This window comes from Geotrypetes seraphini, chromosome 1 (genome assembly GCF_902459505.1).
Source record: "Geotrypetes seraphini chromosome 1, aGeoSer1.1, whole genome shotgun sequence".
Taxonomy (NCBI): domain Eukaryota; kingdom Metazoa; phylum Chordata; class Amphibia; order Gymnophiona; family Dermophiidae; genus Geotrypetes; species Geotrypetes seraphini.
This window is the reverse complement of record NC_047084.1, coordinates 362,276,016-362,288,070: the sequence shown is the minus strand read 5'-3', so window position 1 is coordinate 362,288,070 and position 12,055 is coordinate 362,276,016. Positions and strand designations below refer to the sequence as shown.

General features: G+C 42.2%; 1 protein-coding gene across 2 annotated transcripts in view; it reads right to left on the bottom strand.

The window, feature by feature from the left end:
• Positions 1-11,376, bottom strand: part of EPHA5 (EPH receptor A5) — a 690,216-nt gene extending 678,840 nt beyond the window's left edge. The window contains exon 1 of one of the 2 annotated variants that reach the window (XM_033914879.1): positions 11,253-11,376. The gene's annotated coding sequence lies outside the window, so the exon portion shown is untranslated. The other variant, XM_033914888.1, reaches the window with a different exon arrangement.
• Between the last annotated feature and the right edge of the window lie 679 nt (positions 11,377-12,055).

The following is a 12,055-nucleotide window of genomic DNA, read 5'->3' as shown; positions in this document are numbered from 1 at the left end:
TCCACCATCTCTCCTTTTCTTAACTACCCTTTCATCCAGCTTCTTTCCCTCTTTCCACACCACCCCAGGGTTCACCATCTTTCCCATTCTCTTCACAACTACCCTCCTAGCCAGAAACTCTATCCTCCCCCCCTACACATACACACCATCACTTGTGTCCAACTTCTCTCTCTTTCAGTTCCTTCCCTCCCTAAATCCCATTGTCCAACATCTCTCTCCCTCTCCTCTGTTTTTAGACCCATTATTTACCCCCTCCTACAGTTCAGCATATGCACATCTATTTGAACCCCCTTTCCTCCCTCCCTCCCTCCTTGTACTTCTACAACAGGGACCCTCTCCCCCAAAGGCCTTTCCCCCCCTGAATGTCTGGCCTGTCCTCCCCTGAAGGACTGTACTCCCTGAAGGCCTGCCCCCCCCGAAGGCCTGCATGTTCCCCCTATCCTCCCACTCTTACCTTTTCTTAATTACAGCAGCGGAGCAGCCTACAGAGAGGATCGCCAGTGCTTTAGCGATCCTTGCAGGTTGCCGTCGCCTTCAGGAGCACGTTCACTCTGCCCCTCCTCCAACTTCATGGGTAGGATCGCGGCAGATTGAATGTGCTACTGAGGACGACGGCAGCCTGCAAGGATCGCTAAAACACTGGTGACCCTCTCTGTAGGCTGCTTCGCTGCTGTAATTAAGAAAAGGTAAGAGCGGGAGGCCAGGGGGGAAGCCGGAGAACACCATCATTTCCCGACTGACCCTCCCCACTAGCTCCCTAAAGCAAAAGCGGCAGCGGCAGTGGACGGCCAGCAAGAGGCAGTGCTGTTGCTCCTGCTTTAGGAGACTGAAGGTACAGGGAGGAGGGTTGGAACCCAAATCATTGAGGCCGATTTTTTAGAAATACAAATCAATTCAAATCGATTCACCCAAAGTGAATCGTAAATCGGACAGCACTGGATCTTCTTATGGCTTTTTCCCTACTTTTGTGAGAAATTTTATAATGAATGGTGCCCCAAATCTATGTTTCTTACTTGATTCGCATGAGAACTCTCCTGACAGTTAGACTCACACTGAGCTGCAACTGTGCATGAGTAAACTTGAGACATGTACAGACTTGTTCCAACATGCTTGCTACTTTCTTTCATAGTCAGGTAGATAAATTATTGAATACCCTCACATGTGTTCTTTTAGGATCCTTAACCAATTTAAAAAAAAAAAAAAATATGCTGACCACTCCTTTTTGAAAATAGACCAGAATGTGTTTACTCCATAGCTACTTATGCCCTTCCTTTTTGTCCTTGGTCCATCACACTCTCTCTGTTTTGTATGAATGCAATGCAAAATATATTTCTTTATGATGTCTTGTTTCTTATGATCCCACTTTAATTCTCTATATTCTCCATTAAGTCTCCCTCTTTTAACTTATAAAATCAAGTTTGAAATCTTTTCAACTTTAAAACATTCGTAAGATGTCTGGTTCGTCAACTAAAATATTCCACAGGTGGAAAATAATCTCACTTTTTTTCATTTGAGCCAGAAGCAAAACAATGTGTTAACAGCTCCCTTTGAAATGTTGCATGACATTCTTTTAAGACACACATTTCAAAGATTTCTGAAGCTAACTGCACTGCTAACAGCATTCATTTTCTCTGATATTTTTTGTGCTATTAAATGGTTCCACTAAACGTGCTAAAATTAACATAAGGCTTAATTCTACTTCCCTAGTGACTTAAAAAAAATAAAAAGTAAAAGAGAAGACCACCTCAAAGACCTGTAGCCTAGGCTTGGAAAGAGTTGCTAAGAGGCCCCACACATTTTAGAGAAGTCAAATAAACCCACTTTACACATTCTTTTAGACCAGGTCTCCTGTCTATGCCAACATTACAATGTTCCCCCTATGCCTGGAATAAATTACTCGAGTTTGTCTGTCAAGCCCCTTCCCTTCCCTTTTTAAAAGCAGAATGAAAACCCAACCTTTTTGATATAGCTTTTAATCCTTAACCCTACTCCTCTGCCCTCCAACCCAGCCGATTAACCATTCCCCTTAACTGTATCCATGATATCCTGTTTGCCTGTCTTGGCAGTTTAGATTGTAAGCTCTTTAGAGCAGGGACTGTCTTCCTTGTGACATTCCGGCTGGCCAGAATATCCTCTCCAACATCAGAATTGATGTCGGAAAGACTTCTTATCGGTGGGGGGGGGGGGGGGGAAGAGGTAGGATCGTAGCGGCACGGCCAGGGGAAAAGAAGGGCAGGAAGACCCGGATCTGGCTGGCTGTACACCCCCCAAGCCATGCACCCAGGGCGGATCGCCCCCCCCCCCCCTGCTTCCCCCCTTGGTACGCCACTGCCCCTAACCTTGTCGATTAAGGAATGGCTCGTTAGTGGAAATATTCAGCAGCCTCTCCTGGCCATATAAATTGTTTTGAATATCTACCTCAAAAGGTTTAAATTGTGAGGGACATATGTTTGCAACTGTTTCATTAATGGATCAACTCTCACCCAATATGAAATCCTGTTCAATACCATGACACTTCTTGAATCAATGCAGCCACCTTTTGCTCACCTGGAATAAGTCCTCAGCATCGAGCCTATTGTATTTCTTAGCTTGGGCCTGAAAGATCAGTCCACTTAAAGACATTCGTTCAGACCTTTCTTGGGCAAACCCCATGGACATCACTGCATCTAATGTTGTATTTGCAGAATATCTGACCTGTTTTTGTGCAAGTCCTACATCAGAATAAAAAGTCTACAAAATCCTAAAGGTTTTTTTTTGTTTGTTTTGTTTTTTAACCATCTTTGCAATATTGATGTAGATATTTTGAGGTTCTATAGTACCATAATTTGAGTAGCTCCATTGATGGCTGCTAGCTTTTCTTCCACCATATACAATTGTTGATGTTTTTTCTCATTCATATTAACAAAATATAGGAAATCCCCATCTTGACCTCTCAAACGTACTAATCTCAACTGCATGTGTTTCTTCCTTTTAAAAATAAGTAGTCATATGCATCAAAAAAACATTGATGTCGGGGAGCAGAATGCTGGTCAGCGCGATGCTTCTACAGGGAAAGCTTGGGGTGGTGGTGGCTTGAGGGCCTGTTCCCCGATTGCAGCGGTGGCTCTCTTTTACTAAACCGCAATAGCGGTTTTTAGCGCAGTGAGCCTATAAGCATCGAGAGCAGCGCAGGGCATTCAGCACAGATCTCTGCGCTAAAAATTGCTATCGCGGTTTAGTAAAATGGAAGGGGGTATATTTGTCTATTTTTGTATGGTTGTTACTGAAGTGACATTGCATAGAGTTATCTGCCTTGACCTCTTGTAAAAAAAAAAAAAAAAAACAGAATATAAATGATAATTAACATTTTCTCTGAGTACAGTATGCTTTGTTTTGGTTTATTTTTTAATTTTATTGTTAGTAGATCATTTTGACTTGGTCATTTTAAAAGTAGCTCGCAAGCCCAAAACGTGTGGGCACCCCTGTACTACACCATAAGAAGAGGCACATGATCAGTTCAATAATTTTCTTTAAAGAAAGAGCTGCCTTCTTTGTCAGTGCTACACAAACATCCATTTCACACTGTGACAGCTAATGAACCCTACCTTTAGCCACAGAATCAATCAGATTTGACGACCATCTATAATATTTCACATTTCAAGGGATGCCGAAAACTAATCGTATGGCCTTGTAATTTTTCAGAATTCTGAGAGGATGCAAAAAAACTGACCCAACATAAATCTCCAGAAATCAAGGCTAAAATCTTGCTAAGCTTGACCCAGGTTTATTTTAAGCATGAAGAAAAAAAAATGTAGTACAGTCAAACCTTGGTTTGTGAGCATAATTCATTCCGGAAGCATGCTTGTAATCCAAAGTTTATCAAAGTAAATTTCCTTATAGGAAATAATGGAAACTCAGATGATTCATTCCACAACCCAAAATACTGTACTGTACAAAATAAAATGCAAAAGATATGCGCGCTTGAACTGTGGGTGAATTGGGCATGATGCTTTTAGTACATTTAGCTGCACTCAACGTGAGATGTGTAAGCTCTTCTGAGCAGGGACTGTCTATTGTATGTTAAAATGTTCAGCGCTATAGAAACAATAAATAGTAGTAGTAGTAATGTGTGTATGTTGTGCGCGCTTGAATTCTATCGCGAGAGGGGAACCCTCTTGTGTGCACTTTACCATATTTGGTCAACAGTGTGTGAGATTGTCAAAAAGTATTGGCCTACTTTACAAGAGCATCCCAATTTAAGGGGTTTACCCAAGTTTGCGTTCAGCTGTGCTCAGCAATGCGATGCGTGTATATTGTGCATTCTTGATGTGACGCGCATATACGTGTTCGTACTGCAAGACACTTCTTTATCGAGTTAAAATTTAATAAAATGTTTTACTTGTCTTGCAAAACACTCGCACACCACATTACTCGCTATCCAAGGTTTGACTATACATTGAATATGTGGAAAAGTGGTCATTTCTGTAACTCAGGAATCTCCTAGATAGATGAAAGGCTATAAAACCTATTTAATCCATGTCAGAACCTGTGATCGGACTGGCTATTGACGCTGAAAAAGCATTCGACCGAGTGGAATGGCCTTTCCTGTTGTGAGTCCTGCAATGGTATAACTTCGGTGAGTATTTCATTAATTGGATTAAAACACTCTATTGGCAGCCCTTCTCACGTATTCTGATTAACAACACCCTTTCGAATAAATTTTCCTTACATCGAGGCTCTCGACAAGGGTGCCCGCTCTCTCCCCTGCTCTTTGACTTAGCCCTCGAACCCCTCCTTTCCACCATACGTCAATCAGACCCCATTGAGGGCATCCCAGTAATTCACAGACAACTCAAACTAGCTGCATACGCCGATGACATCCTTCTATTTATCCGTAATCCCCTCACATCTCTTCCAGCTCTCTCTCAACTCATTCATGACTATTCCTCCATATCGGGGTATTCTGTAAATTGGGACAAGTCTGAGATTTTCCCCTTAAATGACTTGATTTCACAAACAGACCTCTCCCATTTTCCCTTTCATTGGTCCACACAAGGACCCATCTCATATCATGTCTCTCAACATATCTAAGATCAAAACACTCATTCAACAGACCTTTAACAAATGGTCACTCTTATTTTTGTCCTGGTGGGGTCATCTCGCCTCGATAAAAATGAACCTGACTCCCAGAATTTCCTACATTCTATCAATGTTACCAGCTCCTTGTAAACCCTCAATATTCTCATGGATTGATAAGACACTGACATGCTTCCTTTGGGTTAACAAAAAGCCTCGTATCGCCCTAACCAAATTAAGAGCCTCAAAAGTCAATGGTGGCTTGAACCTTCCAAATTTTTATTTATATTACTTATCTTCTTTACTCAAATACGGGGCTTATTGGTCCCAGATCCCACACTCTTCAGATCCACCCCCATGGTTAGAAATGGAATCATTGATAATGCATCCATATCCTCTTCAGACCTGTTCCATGACTATACCAACACACTTGCGGAGCCATGAACTCCTCAGTGCGACGCAGCTTGCAATACGACATCTGGATGTATTATCGGAATACCCATTGAATAGGAGTGTTCGAATGTGTATCTGGAATAACCTGAAACTAAAACATAATGGTAAGTAAATGTATCCTCTTGTTATGGAGGCAGGCTGAGGTGCCTACCCTCACAATGTGGAAAAATGAACTGTTTACTTTGCTGAAGTATGAATATTTGGATACTAAGAAAAGTGGCCCTGGTCAATGGAGGAAATTCCGAGCGATTTGGGCTCCGGTCTGGGACAATTTGTCTCCGGGTGCCCGAAGTGCTCTTCTGAATTTCTGACACTGGAGTGCTTGGGGGGGTGAGGGGTGGGGGGGGGTTTGGAGGGTGGGTTGTTCTTGGCTTTTGATGAGTATCATATAGTAACATAGTAACATAGTAACATAGTAACATAGTAGATGACGGCAGATAAAGACCCGAATGGTCCATCCAGTCTGCCCAACCTGATTCAATTTAAAAATTTTTTTTTTTTTTTTTTCTTCTTAGCTATTTCTGGGCGAGAATCCAAAGCTTTACCCGGTACTGTGCTTGGGTTCCAACTGCCGAAATCTCTGTTAAGACTTACTCTAGCCCATCTACACCCTCCCAGCCATTGAAGCCCTCCCCTGCCCATCCTCCTCCAAACGGCCATACACAGACACAGACCGTACAAGTCTGCCCAGTAACTGGTCTAGTTCAATCTTTAATATTATTTTCTGATTCAAAATCTTCTGTGTTCATCCCACGCTTCTTTGAACTCAGTATCTTTTGTCTCCGCGCAGAAACAACGCGGTAGACCCTTTTTGTCTTGGGTTTTGCTTTGTTTCTGGTTCTTTGTATTCCGATTGTGGTTTACTTCTTTGTATTCTTCTTTTCTTAATAAAAGAAAAATTAAAAATAAAAAAAAAACATAATGGTAAAATGTTTTTCTGGAAAAAATGGCAAGCAGCTGGGATTTGGTATGTTGATAAACTTCTCAGCAGTAATAAGATTATTTCTTTTGGTACCCTTTGCTCTCGATTCCCTTCCTTGGTGAATTCACAATCTCAATGGGCGAATCTATCATCATCCATCAACTCCTTAATAACCTCTTTAGCTCCCTCAACTCAGCAAGTATCTTTCTTTTATTGGAGTGACTTGGTCTGCCAACAAGGAAGAGCGGTGTCAACTTTCTACAAGATCCTGCGAGACTTCAAACACACGTTTTCGCCCCACGACATGACACAATGGTCTTCCATGCTGTCATCTCCCATCTCTGGTATCAACTGGAATCTTTATTGGACAAAGACCAATTGCCCTCTCTTATCAGCTAGAGTGGCTCAATCTTTATACTTTGTTATGTGGCAAGCAATATGGACTCCTCATCGCATGTGGAAAGCAGGCTTGCGTCCGGACTCCTCCTGTTGGCATTGCCGACTCGCTGAAGGCACTTTAGATCACATGCTATTTCATTGTGCATGCATACGCCCTTTTTGGAATGCTATCTGGAAAACTATCCAATCCATCACAGATACCCAAGAAGCCATTACCTTTGACATTATTGTGCTTCGTTCACAACATCCTTGCTTTGCTTCCACGCTCTGTCCGTCTAAACTCATAGATGCAATGTTGGCTACTGCAATTATGCATATCTTAAAGAATTGGAAATCAGCCTCCCACCTGAATTATACCTTTTGGTGGAACACTGTATGCTTGTATAATAGACATGAACAATATGCTGCTGAAAAACGCTCTGTAACTCTATTGCCCTCTGTGCCTCCTCCATCTCCTTGGACGTTTCTTGATAGGTACCTTGCTTCTCACTCCCTGACCATTCCTTAGCTTATACTTAGATTATACTGAGTACTTTTTCTCTTTTTTAGTTCTCCCCATTCTTATCTTTTCCTTTTCATTATCATTATCTCGTCATTATTGTTCCATATTACAAGATAATGTTGTTTGACATTTTGATTGTTTTCACTTGCCTATTTCTCAAGTGCTATGTATTTTGGATTTAATTTTGTTATGCCCTCATTTCAAAAAATTTTTCAATAAAAAATTTGAACTAAAAAAAACAAACAAACCTATTTAATACAAACCTGCCTAGTAAGTAGCACTTTTTATTTGTACAATGTTACACCTGTTTGTGGTAAACTCATACAGAAACAGTGCATATATTTTCTGCAGAACGTAAAGAGTAGAGACTGACACAGGGACAAATTTTTTCCGTCCCCACAGGAACTCAATTTCCCCATCTCGTCCCCATGGGTTTTATCACTGTCCCTGTCCCTGTCCCATTCCTGTAAGCTCTGCCTTAACTGCACAAGCTTCGAACACAAAGGCAAAGCTAGTGAATTCAGCCGAGAGTCCACCACCCTGACGCAGCCGTTGTAGCGAAACGTTAACGTTGGCGGGACTGGGCAAGCGAGGACAGCGTTTAAAGAGACTTGATGATTTTTTGAATGAAACCCTGCCTGAGCTAAGTTCTTCTATTTTTTCATCTGAACATTCATTGTTATATATCACCAGGCAGGAGGGGGAGGGAGGCCAATGAGGTAGTTTCCCTTTCTAGTGTGGCTGATAAGCAGACTGCTGGCAGCACACGGGGATCTGAGGCCCCCTCCTCTTAGCATAAGAACTGTATCACATTTAAGTTGGGATTGGGCTAGTGTGTAGAACATTGAACACTGGTCTATAGTATAAGTTATAAAGTGTGCACAGAGAGGTATTAGTTTTAATTACAAGATTATTTCTCTCTAGATCCTATATATTTATTATTGACCAAGTCACTTAATGCCCCAGGTACATGAGATAGAGTGTGAGCCCACCAGAACAGATAGGGGAAAATGCTTGAGTACTGAATAATTTGCAATCCACACAGAATTGTAGGATATGTGGAATATAAATAATAATATAAATAAATCAGAGCCAACTCAACTGATCGCAACTCTGCTCTCGCCCTGCCACTTCAGCTGATCACACTTGCTTTTTTAAAAAATAAAATAAAAAAAACCCTGGATATGGGCGCAGCCGTTGTGCAAGTGTTGCGTGCATGTGTGTCCCATGCATAGACCTGCCAGTACATTTTTCTCACTAAAAGGTGGGTGTTCCCATTTGAGCATTATAAAGAGTGCACATTTAAATACTAATGAGCTCCTTTGCATTTGCATAGGGCATTTGCATAGGGTTCTTGGTGGCTACTACGGCAATTGGTAAAAGCCTCTGAGAACCATTTTGAGCCTCAGAGGCAGAGCTGCCATGCAAGAAAGACTGGTTACCACCAGTCTTATGTGCATGGCAAACTTTTGTGCATCAGGGCCTAAGTTTGAATCTAAGGGCTCCTTTTACTAAGCTGCAGTTAGGGCTTTAACGCGCGGAATAGCGCACGCTACATTGCCGCCTGCGCTAGACCTTAATGCCAGCATTGAGCTGGAGTTAGTTCTAGCTGCATAGCATGGGTTTAGTGTGCGCTATAATGCTAACACAGCTTAGTAAAATGAGTGGATGGGAAAGAGTATGGAGGAAGGGATGGAAAGAGATGCTGAGGTGGGGAGGGAGTGCATTTTTGGACACAGAAGGCATGAACTTGGGAGAGAGGATGGAGGAAGGGAGGGAAAGAGATGGGGGAGGGAGTGCATTTTTGGACACAAGGCATGAACTTGGGAGAGAGGATGGAGGAAGGGAGGGAAAGAGGTGGGGTAGGGAGTGCGTTTTTGGACACAGAAGGCATGAACTTGGGAGAGAGGATGGAGGAAGGGAAGGGAAGAGGTGGGGGAGGGAGTATGTTTTTGGAAACAGAAGGCATGAACTTGGGAGAGAGGAAGGGAAGAAAAGAGATGCTGAGGTGGGGGAGCAAATGTGTTTTTGGACACAGAAGGCATGGACTTGGGAGAGAGGAAGGGAGGGAAAGAGATGGTTATGTATACGGGGAATGGAAGAAAGGAGAAATTTTGGTCATAGGGAGTGAGTGAGGTACAGATGAGAGGGAGAAATATTGTGGTGGAACGGACAGATTGAAATGGATGCAAGAGGGAAGAATGTTGGACATAGTGGTGAAGGGAATGGAGGGAGAGATGTGGCATGGTGCTGGAAAGGGGTGATAGAAGGAGAAATGTTGGGCATGGGGCTGGTGGGCAGGGACGAAAGATGAGAAAGGGATAAATGCTGGACCATGGTAGGAAGAACCAATGGACAGCAGCAGAAGAATATACAGAAGATGGGAAAGCGGAAAAAAGAAACTGGGAACAACTTTATGGAAAAATAAGTCTCCAGACAACAAAGGTAAAAAAACGGAATTTATTGACTAAAATATGTTAGCTTTGGGAAATGTATATAGCAGATGTCTTTGTATTGTGTTCAAAAGAAAAGGAAATGCATTTCTGGTTTTATTTCTACAGTGGTGGGATTCCTCACAGGGACGGGTGGGATTTTTGTCCCCGCGCAACTCTCTACTGCAAAAATTGATGGGCCCCGGGTGTCACATATGCTAGGTACGCCACTGACTCATGCCTCTCTCTCATTCATCCCCATTTCAGACAACAAAGGTCAAAAACGGAATTTATTGACTAAAATATGTTAGCTTTGGGAAATGTATATGGCAGATGTCTTTGTTTTGTGTTCAAAAGAAAAGGAAATGCATTTCTGGTTTTATTTCTACAGTGTTGAAGTACTTGCTGACCCTTGCTGTGACTGGTGGGGATCTTCAAGCACCGCCAGCAGAGGACCTCCTCTAGAGATGGCCAGAACTCCCCTCCACCAAGCGCAGCAGTCGCTGGCAGCATCCATGAGCCACTGAGGTGCCATCTGTGACTCAGGGACGCTACTGCTGCCTGCCAAGCTTGGCAAAAGGGACCCCCAGACAACTGCAAAGGAAGTCCTCAGCTGACAGCTTGTGGGTTCTTCTCATCAGCTGAGCATTTATATTTTATATTTACATTAGAGGTTCTGGTAGAAACCCATTTACAAAATATGTATTCTTCCCAATTAATATTTCCAAATTAATAAAGTCTCTTTGCTTATTTGTAAATGGGTCTCTACCAGAGCCTTTAATTCAGTAGCATAATTAAATAAAATAACTATTTCTGAAGTTTATAGGGAAGGGTGGGGACGGAGGGGATTCCTCGCGGGGACGGAGGGGATTCCTCGCGGGGATGGGTGGGATTTCTATCCCCCTGCAACTCTCTACTGCAAAGCTCTAAAACACCTAAAGTGTGTCAACCCAATGGGAAGATAGAATCTCAGTTAGGCACGGCCCCTCCCATGCTGAGTATCCAAACCCTTCTCCAGTAGCAAACACGTTTCTTCAGGCTTCAGTTTGATCACTTTGGCCATAGCTAAAGCCTAGTTTGGTACAGACCAGGACTCCAAACTGGCAGGAACCCTCAAATCTTGGCCACTCACCCAAAGTTAAAGGCAACCAGCACTTCCTTAGCCAAGCACTCAAGCTTCTTTCATAAGGCCAGATTAAAAAATAAACTCCAAACAAAACACCTTTCAAAGCATGGGTTTCAGTCCTGGGAATGCAAAACCCACAATAGTCAGTTTGTGCTCAAAATCCTTAAATATTCTAAAAGACAAAAATAAAGCTTTTATTGTCCTAAGGCATTACTCACAGTCCTTGAACTCCTTAGGCAAGTCTAGTGGACTAGAACCCAATGCTCAAACCATTTCATTCTCTTCACACAGTTCCTCCATGACACAACTTTCTTTCTTGGATTCAGGATCACTAATTTCCCAATCCTGGGGCTCTGCTTTTACCTTTTCTTCCTCAGGCAGCTCATCCAAAGGTAAAGACAATTTCCTTATGGGGCGTTACACCTGGCCATTGCTCAGCTGCCCTGTCTAAGGAGGAAGGCTTCTCAAAAGTGTATCAGGCTACAAGGCTCCTCCCCCCCCCCTTCTAGCTGAAACAGCTCTATTCTTAAAGGGACCAGCCCTGCTAAATTAGGTCTGAATTCTGGTACACTTCAAAGGAACTGCTTCACTACTGGGGGGTTTTAATAAGACCTTTCCCAGCCTCTGGAGGTCTTTCAGTTTTAAATCCTCCAGTAGCTCTGAATCTTGGCTAGTGGGATCCCTGTCACAATATATATTCATAAAGCATACATATACAGATTATATACCTTCAATTAAAATCAGAAGCTTTCTTTTATATAGGTAAATGACCTTCTGACCTTAGCAAATAGCCATCTCCTAAAGGAGCATATCAACTTCTTCATTAAATCGATATTTACTTTGACTAGTTTTCTTTTTGTAAAACAAAACCTGAATTTAAATAAACTTATCTTTTTCTTTTACCCTTGATTATTTCAGATTTTAGTTGGAGACATTTTCATCCGACATGAATTCACGTTTCACTGATATAACTGAATCATGAGGATCTCCTTTAATGAAATTAAAAATGTTTCTTTTGTGGTTCAATTTTAAAATGGCTGTAGCGTCTTCTTAAGTCTTCACATATTTGGAGTATTTTATAATGATACATACGTGTCTATGGGTCTTTATAAAATAGGTTCCTATTTTAAACCTATGTTGTCTCCTACTATAGGCAACCTGTATAA